Here is a 13,155-nt window from a genome sequence, read left to right on the forward strand (position 1 = left end):
GCAAAAGCCATTTGACATAAAAGGCCTTTAACATAGTCTTTCGGCCTAAAGAACTTCTACCTGAGGTCTTTACTCGGAATGCGTCTACCCTAAACGCCTCACCCTAAACGCCTCCAGGATACCTTTTACCTGAAAGAACTTTACCCTGAAGGCATCACCGTGAAGGCCTTCATCAAGGTGAAGGCTGAGGCACACCGTAAAGGCAGGCCCTTACGGTGTGCATTGGCGGCTAAATGAGGCCCATTTCACGAGCATGCGATTTTCACCTGTGGCGCTGCGCTTTCTGTCGGTCTGAGACTGGGGAGGGACATCGGTCTAGCTGCAGACGGCTTGCGACATGGGGTCACGTGGGAGCTGTTGCCACGATGGAAGCAAAACTATTTATTTAAGCGAAAGCTTTACTATACTCCCCTCCGTCCTCAGCCGCTTTCACTTCACACTCCCTACCTGAAACTCCAGGGCAGAGAAATCTGCAACCCTGATGCCATGATCCGAACAGCATTTAAGACAACACTGCAAATACCCCTAAATACCTCGTCCAAAAAACTCCTCCAGCTATGCCTACACCACACGATAGCTGAGCTTATCGAGGCCCACTGAAAGATACAATACAAACGTCTCAAGAGAAAAACCACCGGCAGACACATCCTACACACCCTCAGTATCAAGACACCAGCCACAGATCCCACACAGCTCCAGGTCCCCCACCACATTCACCGGGAACTATACTTATTAAACCTCTCCCCAAAAATATGCACCCCACCTACCACGAGCCTCACCGCAGAGCTCGCGCACGTGCGCTCCACAAACACTATGGCACGGAACCGGATGCCGTGCGGGTGAATGCCGCATGCACAGGAGCGGACGCGTTTGCGGCCATCCCGAACCCCTCCCTACAACCGATTGCCATCCTTCACATATCCCCCATTGCCACTTCGGAGGAGGATGAAGAGGCCACCATTGCCCTAGCCATCACGTGCACGGAGGCCTGGTATATTAAAACTGCCATACTAAATATTGCTCGCAGGAGAGTTCACGGCCCTGCATTTCGCATACTGAACTCGCTCGCCGCACACCCGCCCCGCCCCATGGAGCTCATATGGGTGCCTGCCCACTATGGGAATCCCGAAAACGAGGCTGCCAACGCTTAGCCCGGGGTTTCTCAAACGGACACCGGCGGCCTCCGATCTAGAGTTCTCACGGGAGCGCTTATCTATTCATTAAGTGAACAGACGAAGACCTGCAAAGCTGGATGTCGGCTCTACCCCCCGCCCCCTCCCTCCCTCGAAAATTATCACCAGACACTTTGGAGGCGGCTCCAAACACGCACGATATCCTCCCCTTATATATATATATATATATATATATATATATATATATATATATATATATATATATATATATATATATATATATACGCTCGCGCTATCACAAAGTCCACACAGACCCCTCCTGTTCACTGCCACCACCCCAAAGCCACTCTCGATCATATCCTATTCCTCTGCTCGGCGGATCCTCCCCCGCGGGGCCTGGAGCACTTATCACTTTGGAGGCTTGGGAGACCCTACTGCGCTCCTAGGACCCGCGGCTAAACAAGCCACCGCCACAGGCCGGGCTACCAGCGTCATAAGCCTCCGGGACATGAACGTTTGAGTGCAGTGGGGCCGTGCAGGGGCCCAAGGACCTGCGTGTCCTAAACTCTCCTGTGCCTATTAACACCACCACCACTCCTGCGCAGCTTCTTCGCCGTGCGCGAGTTTGAAGACGAAACCACGTGGCAGCTATGACGTCAATCAGCAGGCGCCGCCGAAACCGAAAGTATTCACACGTCCTGCCTTCGAGAGTGATCGTGGCGACGCAGCCTTCGGTTTTGCTCCGGCGGCCGCCGCCGATCGAGGAGGGGACCGTTCGTTCGGCCGGCACGTTCAGTCCTTGTCTCCCTGGGAGATGTGGCATTCGGTGATGCGTGGGGGGAGCCCGCTGCCGTCTTTTTGAAGCGAAAAGCTTCACTACGCCAGTCAACACCGCGCTTCGCGCCAGCCGGCGTATGTCAGAGGAGGAGTGACGTCACGCACGGCGCAGGTGGCCGCCGCCGACTCCGTCGCCTGTTTCTCTCTCGCTGCCTATCAATACTGCCCATGCGCCACTATAGTAGCACCGAGCCACAGGTGTTCCGCCGTTGCGCAGCGCTGCGCCTTTCCCCAAAATCCAAAATTCAATTTTCAGTTGTCTCTTTCCTCTATCCCTCCCTCCTTTATCCCTTCCTTTACGGCGGGGTTCGGGATTCCATTGAGATATGCGAGACGGTTACTGTGCCATTTCCTTTCCTCAAAAACCAAACAAAACAAGTGAGCCGACAGCGTTCATACAGTTCATTGGCGTTGATAACTTTGCAAATACAGTTCATTTCCACCAAAGGAAACGCGCACAACCGGCTCTGTGGTCCAGTGGATCTCACTTTCGCATTGTATATGCTGGATTAGCTGGGATAATCCACATTAATTTTTTTGGCTGTTCCCCCTCGGGTTTCTTTTCTCTTATATCCCCTCCTATCGCGCATCTATTGTTTCCCCCTCTGTCTTTTTTTCGCCACAACCCCACAAGGGAGCATTGTTTTGGCCCCTTCCTTCCTTTTCGACCCCTGCCCCTCCGCCTTCCGCAGCCCGGCAGCGCTTCGCTCGTCCCTGTTGGCATCTGCCTGCTGCCCCAGTGAATCGTGAATACAAGAGCAGGGGTGGACTTGGACGGATCGGTGACGTCGCTCAACTCCTTCCCACATCCATCCATGCCGGTGTCCCCATGTGAATACCGCTTATAGGCCGTCGGCGTTCATGTTTGTTGGCGTCGGACTCTGGTGATTATTGAGGAAAGGAAGGGTGCATATAACTGGCTCCCTGGGTCAGTGGACGTTTCAATCGCGCTTTGAGGCACGTGGCGATAGTGTGAGAGATATGGCCTACATGTATTAGCGCTGACAACGTTGTGGCAGACACGAGGCACTGCAGCAATACGCCGCAGCATTAATTCGGTGACCAACCTCGCCCGATCAGCCATTAATTTAATTGCCACCTGCCAGGAAGGCAGGCTGGGCACGCTGCCTATCCGGTGTGCGGAACGCATAGACGATAAGCCGCGCCTACTTGCCCGATACACCACACTAAACTGCAGCTCATTTTTCTAATCAAAACATACGAAATATTGCCTTGCAAAAATACGCAGGTAATAATATCAGTAACATAATTCGTATAAAGCTTCCGTCGCGTTTAATCATGGCTTGCGTATGCAAAATTGTCCCTCCGACCGAATTCGCTGGGCGCGCGTTGCAAGTGAAAGCACTGACCGAAAATCGCACTGTGGCGTCACCGACTAGGCCGACCATTTAAAGGCAAAATTAAGCCTTTAATGGCTCATATTCGCGGCCATGGATGTGTCCGTTACATCCCGCAACTGAAATTTAAAATTGGTTTTTGTGGAAAGGAAATGGCGCAATTGTGTCTGTTTCACATATAGGCGGATCCCTGAACAACGCCGCAAGGAAATTCGGGATAAAGGAGAGAGTGAAAGAAGGAAGAGGTGCCGTAGTCGAGGGCTTCGGAATAATTTCGACCACCTGCAGATCTTCAACGTGCACTGACATCGCACAGCACACGGGCGCCTTTTGCGTTTCGCCTCTATCGAAACGCGGCCGCCGCGGTCGGGTTCGATCCCGGGAACTCGGGATCAGTAGCCGAGCGCGCTAACCACTGAGCCACCGCGGCGGGGTCCAGCAACTAACGAAAGCCTTTTCCTTCCCTTACAGCGCGGATAGGGTGTCCGCCGAGATATGTGAGACAGGCGTCATTTCTTTTCCTTAAATTGTCCAACGGGCAAGGCGTCGCGCCGAACGGGCGGTGGTGTTCCGTTGACTCCTTGGCAGTGCTGCAACACGTACGCTATCGCATCCCAATCCAGACGCCTCTTGAACGCAGATATGGAACGATATGCCGCCTAAATGCTCTTTGTAGTTAGTCTTTAAACATCTTCACCACACATCAGCGACACAACCAGCAACACCGCGCTAAAGGCTTCTGCCTCACCGCAATTTAGGTCAACAAAGTGCACCCCTGAATTTTTTCGTTCTAATCGCAGCACGCTTCTGCCTCACCGCAATTTAGGTCAACAAAGTGCACCCCTGAATTTTTTCGTTCTAATCGCAGCACGAGGAACGGGCCTAAGTGCCTATGGCGTCTGGATCCACAGTACGGAGTAGCAGCTTCAGTGTTGGCCATGGCGGCAACATTTTAATTGAAAAGCAACGTAGAAACACTCGTGTTCAACGACCAAACTCGAAATCCTAGGAATGGTTGCGAAGCCGTCGATGACAGAGTGCCTCCACGTGAGCGATCAATTTCTGCCCACAACGCACTACAGTACATGACGCTCATTCGGTAGCTCCTGCGGGATGATGCGTCATCAGGAAAGAGTTTATCAGAATCAGACCTAGGCATAGCCAATTAAAGAAAATACCACCGCATCCTCCAGGGCCGCACAATGTGGTCAAGGCCACATACATTGTGCGGTAGTTTTGACGGTGAATGCGATAAAAAAGACGAGCATTGCTCACCTCCAGGCTGTCAAGCAAGCTGGTTGAAAGCCGTTCCTTCGTATCGCGCTGAACACGAACGTCCGTGCAAGAGCAGCCCCTGGCCACGACCTCATCCACTCGCCACGTCAAGATGTCTGCCGTTCCGAGAGCGCAGTCGCGCGCTGTCACGCGCGCGTCGTCTTTTTTTCGTCACGTGCTGGGGTATAAATATAAAATCACCGCTGAAACACAAGCAATAAAAAATGTCAATGGCCAATTTAAAAAAAATAGTACCGAAGATATAAGCATTGGTGAATGTAAAACGTGTTCAGAGGTTGTCTTTATTGTCACGCAGTAAGCCGTAGATTAATGTCCCGTTTACTCCATATAGTTTGGCTGGCATTGCGCTCCATGCGATAGTGTACCCTTTCCATTTCTGTGTTGTAATTTTGCACCGCGGTACACTGAAGACCGTTCGCTGTCGGGATGACTTATCAATGTTACGCATTTTGTTGCTTTCTAGATTTTACCATCTGTGCTTCGCTGTATTAGGTTTTTGTCACATATGTACATTTTCCTCTAATTCCCCCCCCCCCCCCCTTAATAATGTCCTTGTGGTGCTGCAGGTACTGGTGTAAATAAATAAAATACTCCTCAGAGAACTGCTGGCCGAATAGGCATTACATCAGTCGATCAGGAAAAAAAAACCCTTCAGCCTAGGGTGGCGAGTGCATAATACGAACCAGTGCAAGCTGGAGCAGGGAAGGCATTTCAGAAAGAAAGGTTTCGAGCGGGGGCCGTCTCCCTCACCTCCCGTCGCGATGAATGACCCGTTCCTGCGGGGTAGAGGGGGTCTTATCTGTGGACGACCTATGCAATAAAGGCACCGCGTATGCTAATAATAGTTAAAGTTGTAAAATGCCATATATACTGTTCGCCCACAGCGACGTGAGAAAATTACCTGTTAATCTGCACTGAACACCATCCACTCAAATGTTTGCCAAATCTGCGTAGCACACTTCTTCTCGACTGTTATAACAAGACATGACCCATTGTCATGAGCTGGCCGGGAGAAACAGCAGCGCTCCACTTCAGAGTAATTGAAACATCACACTGTCCGTGCTTGTCAATGTCAGTTACCTGTTCCAGCACGTACAAAAAAAATGCTTTATGGTTACTGAAATGGGCACTTTTAGGGAATTAATCTGTGCATTGTGATGCTGATTAGAGGAGAAAATAGTGTCATTTTAGACATAAGGTCATTTCAGAAAAGGTAGAAGACCGCATACCACCTGTTGGATCCGAATTCATAGCATCATTAATGGAAGACTAATGTCAAAAGGGCTCCAGTGTAACAGCCTCATAAACTCTTTCAAAACACCTCATGCAGTTACACTGTCAAAAAAAATATTGGCCAGGGTTCAACATGGCTTGATCCTATAGTTACACGAGCGAAAGTTCTGTTCAGCATGGTCTCCACTGTCAAATCAAATGTCAAAATCAGGTACCCAATGGCCTGTCATATGAGCATGTGGTGATACATAGCTTAAGCCATACCACCACGCAGTTAAGTACGGTTTGACCTTGTGAGGCATTGTAGGCCACTGTTTTATTCGGTGCCCCACGATGCCTTGTTCACTTGCGTGAGGGAAGCCATAGAAAGTAGCGGTTCTGTTAGTTTCCAGAACTCCTCAGGCGTGTCGTTTTGTGATTTTATTAAGTTGCTTGAATTTTATCTTAGTGTGACGTTTGTCTCATTTGACAACAAATTTTACCGCCAAAGACAAGGGATTTGCATCGGATCCTGCGTAGCTCCAGTTCTTACTAACATTTTTCTAGCTTTTATTGACCGCGCCCTAGAACTAAGTTTAACAGGGAAGGGAGTACTAAAAGTATTTAGGTATGTTGACGATTTTCTAGTTGTTTTTAAAAAACAAAATAACTTGACCTACACGGATGCTGTTAACACAGTTTTAGCCAACTTCCAAAAAGAGGGGAGGGGGTTGGTGTTCACTCATGAGCTACCCAAAGGGGGGAGCTTACAGTTTTTAGACCTTAATATTACCCTGGGCGAGGATCATGTTTGTTGGCGTTATTCCCCTCGAGCCCAGGAGCTTTTGCCTTACACATCAGCACACTAAAAAACTGTAAAACGCGCCATTGCTCGCCTCTGCCTTGAGTCGGCTCTCGTGAAGTCGTGTCACCATGCTATGCAGATGAGTTTTGACACGCAAGTTGATCGGTTGGTTTCGGCGGGGTTCCCATGCACGGTTATCACAGCAGTTGCTGAAGCCCTCCTAAGAAAAGTCAAGTGTGCGTTGTTTCACAAGTCGACTGAGCCGAACAAACAGTCGGTGAGACCAGAAGTTGTGCCTTATGTGCACAGGGTCGCGCACAATGTGAAGAAAGTGGCAAAGCGACATGGCGTGCCGGTCGTGTTTTCTGCCCCACGAAAGCTTGGCCAGCTATGCGCGCGCATTGGGAGCGATAAAAAGAGCTCCTGCAACAAAAAGCATGGTAAGCAGTACGTGAAGTGCTGCACAGGTGTGGTGTATGAAATACCACTGACCTGCGGAAAAGCCTACGTGGGCCAAACGGGGCGGTGCGTTAATGACCGCGCGGCTGAGCACGCAAGATCGCTTACAAATCTAGGAGGTGCGCATCTTTCACAGCATTGCGCGGAGTGCTTCGTTTGTAATCGTGCGGCAGAACATGGGCCGGGGCAAAAAACATGCCAGCAATGCAAGTGTGAGCCACGGCTTCGAGAGATAAAGATTCTGGGCAGGAGTGGAGATACGAAGGCGAGGGAGCTTCTGGAAGCATTCCACATTAGGAAGAGGGGAGTAGATTGCGTGAGTGATACCTCGGTTCGCCTTTTCAAGAATGAGATATCATATCTTGAACGGTTTTGTTGATGCCTGTTGTGTAGGTGTTGTTTGCGCATGCCTTGAATTTTCCATATATTTGCTGGCTTTGCAGTAAATAAAATCAGATGAAGTTAGCGCATGTCCTGTGTCAGTCTTTCTTGTGTACGTCTAATTGCAGCGCTATTACCATTTCTGTCTCAAATAATGCACCATCTAGCCCAAACTGACGTTCTTCTAAACCATGTGTCATCTGCGTCGAAATCAGAAAATGTAGCCCGAGGAGCGGAGCTCTAGCTGTAAAATAAAACATATTTAAAGCCGGTTTCAAGTGTTCATAATTAGACCCAAAAGGGTGCCTTGTGTTTTCATACAGATTTTACTCTGCGTATTTCACAAAAGAACCGCCCCGAAAATGAAAAAATAAAAATAAGTGACCAAAAGTTGTTGCCGTGAATCACATGTTATTACCGCCAAGCCAATGGCATTTTAACGCTTTTTACACCCCAACAGCCATCAGGAAAAATGCATGCAATAGGTTCATACTTTGTGTCCACATTTAGTACTTTTCTTCAGCGTTCTTTAAATTTACCATTATAACGCCTACATAATGCAACATACCTGTACTACCCGAGCTCTTCATAGCAGTAGACAGGCTGTGTGCACCTATGAAAAACATTTATTTACAGGCAAACCACAACAGTACACAAATATGGAAACATTTTAATTAAAAGAAAACACACCCACAAACAAAGCAGAAAGATCTTCGCCAATGAATTCCTTACTGTCACCCAATGAACACTAAAGCAAAAAGTTCAAACAACTGAACTTATAACTACCTAAATTTTCAGAGCAAACAATAAAAAATTTATGCTTGTGCAGCATTATGAACCAGCTTGAGGAACGCTTCGACTGTGACACGTAACTCTCAGGGAATAAGTGTTCAAAGACATATCATAGCTTGTACACAAACTTAATAGCTTATGCTGACCATCCATAATCCTGACATTATGGCAGTTGTGGAGTCAACTACAATGGCGAGCGTGCCTAGCAGTCATCCCCCAAACCCCCCCCCCCCCCCCCCCCGAACAGGTTCTCAGCCACCTCAGCATTTTCTTCCAATAACAACATGCATAGTGCAAGTCTACACTTTACAAAAAAAAATATTTCACATCAATTTTCTTAGCTCAATGATCCTTACGAAATGCCAACATACTGCTCCTTAATGATGGGTGACATTATGCATGCTAACGCCAACAGAAAACAAAAACCAGCCCATATGGCGAGCCAGTGCCAGCTGTTAGTCCCTGAACCATTCCAAAGAAGTGATTGTGGTTTCAGAGAAAACAGCTCTAAGTGGCAATATAATAACAATTTTGAGTTAAAATGCTACCTGTTAGAAAATGGAATGAAGGTGGTCAGGGCATACAATTCTGCACAAACTGCAATAAGCCAGAAAAAAACCACCAGCCTGGCTGGAACATAATTTGAAAATACATTGGCAGAAAATAATAGTCCACTTCATAATGGTTTACAATCACACCCACAACAAGTCAGAAGTAACATTCACTGCTACAGTAGAAAACAGTATTTGGGTCAAAGTGAGCGACGCAACCCCTTCCATGACAGTGGTCCACCACAACACAACACAAAGTATGCATTTATTCTACCCCGCATGTGACATCTTGAAAGGTAGGCAACAGCGCTAAGTTAACATATCTCCCGTGTCCGCAGCAACTAAATTCTAAAAGCCATCAAGAAAAATTTGCACGAGGTCACTAAAATACTTCAAGGAGAGCACCCGGGCCAGTCCGTGCATGATTCTTTGCAAAACAAGGCGCAGGGCAACAGGAGACAGACAAGATGACACAGGCAAAGCACTGACAAATGACTGAGAAATTTATTGCTTTGCTTGCAATAAAGGAAGCACCATCTAAAATACAAAGGAAAGTCATGGAATCATATTTTGGCCCATCTGTTGTGATTGTTTATCCAGATAGCCAATTTCCTTTTTCGTTAATGTTAGTGATGATGTGCCTATGCAGATTGAACAATTCTTATGCATGATGTACGCCTCAAATATCTCGCTGTCATGGAGCACAGGAGAATGCTCGGACTGAAAGAATAGACCGGACAACAGCTGAACGCACATGGACACACATTTAATAAACCCTACACCACACAGGCACTAGCACAAAAAACTAATTAAAAACATTAACACAAAACACAAAATTTGATAGTACACACGATACTGGACCAGTACGAGACTACTAGCATTCAGTGTTAAAGCTCACAGTTCGGTGCTGAGGAAGTGTTGCGTGGGTCCAGGCAGTGGCGTTGCCACCGAGGTGACTTTCGAAGTGTGAAGTGCTGGTGTCGGATGAACACCTGATCAAAGCACTGGTGGAAGTAACATTGGCGTTGACGTTGGCGTTGGAGGGACCACCAGGGCGATGCACCTGGCACATGGCAACAGCGTTAGTAGTGATACCCATGGGCACAGGAGCCGGTTGCGTCAGCCGCTGAATCCCCGGAACAGGCTCAGGACTGCCGGAGCAGCAACCAGCGTTGCTCTATCCATGACCATCAGGAGCCTCCGCTTCTGTTTCCCCCATGCCGTATCATCCCTTCGAGCTTTAAAACCCTTGGCATTGATATATGTCATCCTTGTCATCGTCTTCTTTTCTCCGTCACTCACCTCTTGCCACGCCCCCGTCGAATAATTCACCTTCTTTATTCTTCAATTGGCACACTTCATCCTTACAGTCTTCTTTTCTCCTTCAAACTTTTGTCTTTTTTGGCCTTTTACATGTGACACTCAAATTAGCTTTCGATTATATTTCCTCAGAATTTTACATCGTCAAAAATATGTAATGCACTCACAGTCCCACATGTGTCTTGCTTGCTTGCTACCATATCCTGTCTCAAAGTAAGAGACATGTCCCATTAGAAGAATGTTGACACACCAACCTGATTGTCCAACATATGGCGTTTCACATTATAGAATGATCTCGTAAACTACATCACTATCACATGCTATGAATTTGTTTCTGGGCTTCATCTTACAGTGGGCAGTTTTTTGAGGCACCTTGGTTGACCATTCTGCACAACCGAGATAATTTGGCGGGCACGTTACATACTAAGTTCACACCAGCCCGCCCGACCTCTTTTTTTAGCACGTGGCTAACACCACGCACATACGGCTTCAGAGCTAACTTTCGTTCTTCTTTCTGCAGCCTAGTAGAGGTAAATCGAAAATATTCTTTCATTACCTTGAAGCCAAGGCAGCAGATGATGTCATGTGGAAACCAGCTTCACTTAACCTTCATGTAATGCATGGGTGCAGTGTGTTTAAGAAAAGGGGACTAACACTTGTCAGGCATCCATGCCTTTTCATCAGCCTCCTAGACAGACCAACTTCTTTGTATCTTGTCTATTTCATTAAACTTTCATTCGTTCCTTCGGTTGGTCTTCGGCGCTTTCCTGCTTACAATAAATACATGATGTGTTTATGGCATTTTTCAATGCACCTGTAGCCACAGCCATTTTTTTTTACCATGGGGTATAACACCAGCACATATGGGCCTCTCCGATGTACAGATATAAAAAAAATCAAGCCACAGCCAAGCACTTCCTTAAGTTGCAAAAAAAGATCAAGTCTCAAGCAGTGAAGAACGAAGCCCAAATATTGTGTGTAGAAACAACTTGACCAAACTAAGGCCAGCTATAAAGAAAAGCGAGGAACTATGCCTGAATACCTTTTTTACAGCAAAAACACACAAGGATACGTGGCCTTCCTGAGTAATTGTCTCAACAAGGGTTGTGGCAGGAACCCTTAGGAAGGTACCTGACATAATCATTCTCCTTCCTTACCGTGGAAGATCCTGGTAAAGAAGACAGAAGAAATGTCCATATTCCAATCGAAACGCTGCACAGAAAGAGGGTCTTCCTCACTGACATCAAGGACTTGTATTACACACTGCCACATACCGCCTTTTTTGAGACTGTAAGAGTAAGAGAAGGCATTGATTTCATGGGAGCAGTAAGATCACACAAACCAATGCAGAAGTAAAATGGATAGATTCTTGGAGTTGCTAGCAAACTATTTGCATTCTACCATTGTAAAATTTAAAGGTGATCTTTACGTTCAACAGCAAGGAGTATGCACCAGCTCCTGCGTTTCACCAATTCTCTGTAACCTTCTACCAGCCTGTTGAGACCACCAGCTAAAAGAAGCTTTGCATGACTGCAATATCATCTTTCCTGCTTGTGGACTTCCTAGTGATCCACAAGCTTCCTAAACAGGGTCAGCACAAGGTAGCTATTGACAACATCTTTAAGATCTTCTCTGAAGTTCTTCCAGACTTTGAGCTGACCAAAGAAATGCCATTGGAGGAGTGCTTCAATTTCTACGGCTGTACATCAGAGCGGCCCATATGTGCGGGTGTTATGCCCCGCGGTAGAAAAAAGATATGTTAACATATTCATCAGCGGCCACGAAGCTGGTAATAAGGGCTGTGGCTACAGGTGCATTGAAAAGTGCCCTAAACAGATCGTGTATTCACCATAAACTTGAAAGCATCGAGGCCCAACTGACACAGTTACGCGACCTGGTTTCCCCGATGACCTCATCTGTAGCCTTGGCTTCAAGGTAGAGAAATTTGCCTATCTACACCTACAAGACTGAGAAATAAGAATGAAAGGTAGATGTCATGCCACATTGTTACATGGCAGCCAGCAAAGGAATGAGCACGATGAACGATAAACAAGAGATGATTTCGTGGCTGCTAGCCTAGCGCGAGTGCTCTGTCTCACACCACTGCCAGCTTCTTCATGACACTACTCTGGGCCACGGAACAATTCCTATGGTAAACAGAAGAAGACACCGACGAAGGAATGCGTAAGACGGTGATCGGCTTCAGCAACGGCACAACAGAAATGGCAATGTGGTGAAGTGCTGGCTCCCACAATGAGATGATAGAATGAGTTCCAGTCAACAAAGCTTCCAGGCCACAGGGTGCCAGAGCCGACGGCCGTGGCCCCTGGACACACCAAATGGCCTGGGCAGGGGAACGGTGTCTTCATGCGAGAGCCGCGTCTCGAGCCAGGCGGGTCATAGGATCTGGTCGCAGCAGCGCCTTCATTTCATCATGTTTTCTGGTCGGACCAGGGGACGGGACTAGGGTGAACAGCGAGGTTGGTTCAGGTCTGATAGGCTGTGGCACGGTCAGTAGATGCAGGCCAAGAACTAAACGGCCAACGACGACAGCTGACGCAGGATGCCGAAGCTCCAGGACCAGGATGCCGATGATATCCAGCACTTACACCAAATATTACATGGCAGTCAGCCAGATAATGAGGTGTGATGAATGATGGACAAGAAATGACTTATTGGCTGCTGGCCTAGTGCTCGTGCTAGGGCAACAGCCAGTATATACATACATATAATACACATAAATACATACACATAAAAGTGTGCACTTGGAGGTCACAAATGCTAGCTGGGACATCACAATACCCACAGCAAACAAGTCGGGTGAATTTGTTACTACGCAAGGGGTGCGCTTCGCTTCCTTTGAAGCATACATGCAAAACGTAGTGAGCAAAAGTACTAACTAGATAAATAGAATGAATCTTTTTGCATATATTGCTATTATAAAATGGCATTAACAAATGGCCACATTCATCCTTTGGAGCAATGAGCATTTCAACCGCCGTTACACATCA

General features: G+C 47.5%; 1 protein-coding gene across 7 annotated transcripts in view; it reads right to left on the reverse strand.

Moving 5' to 3' along the window:
- The window catches only part of LOC144115192 (uncharacterized), a 42,835-nt gene that overhangs the window by 16,356 nt on the left and 13,324 nt on the right, over positions 1-13,155 (reverse strand). For 3 of the 7 annotated variants that reach the window (XR_013311302.1, XM_077649455.1, XM_077649456.1), the window contains exon 5: positions 4,604-4,806. The gene's annotated coding sequence lies outside the window, so the exon portion shown is untranslated. Of the gene's footprint in view, positions 1-4,603; positions 4,807-5,307; positions 5,401-8,049; positions 8,095-13,155 lie in introns of all 7 variants that reach the window. The other 4 variants (XR_013311305.1, XR_013311303.1, XR_013311306.1 and 1 more) reach the window with 4 other exon arrangements.

This window comes from Amblyomma americanum, chromosome 1 (assembly GCF_052857255.1).
Source record: "Amblyomma americanum isolate KBUSLIRL-KWMA chromosome 1, ASM5285725v1, whole genome shotgun sequence".
In the NCBI taxonomy this organism is placed as follows: domain Eukaryota; kingdom Metazoa; phylum Arthropoda; class Arachnida; order Ixodida; family Ixodidae; genus Amblyomma; species Amblyomma americanum.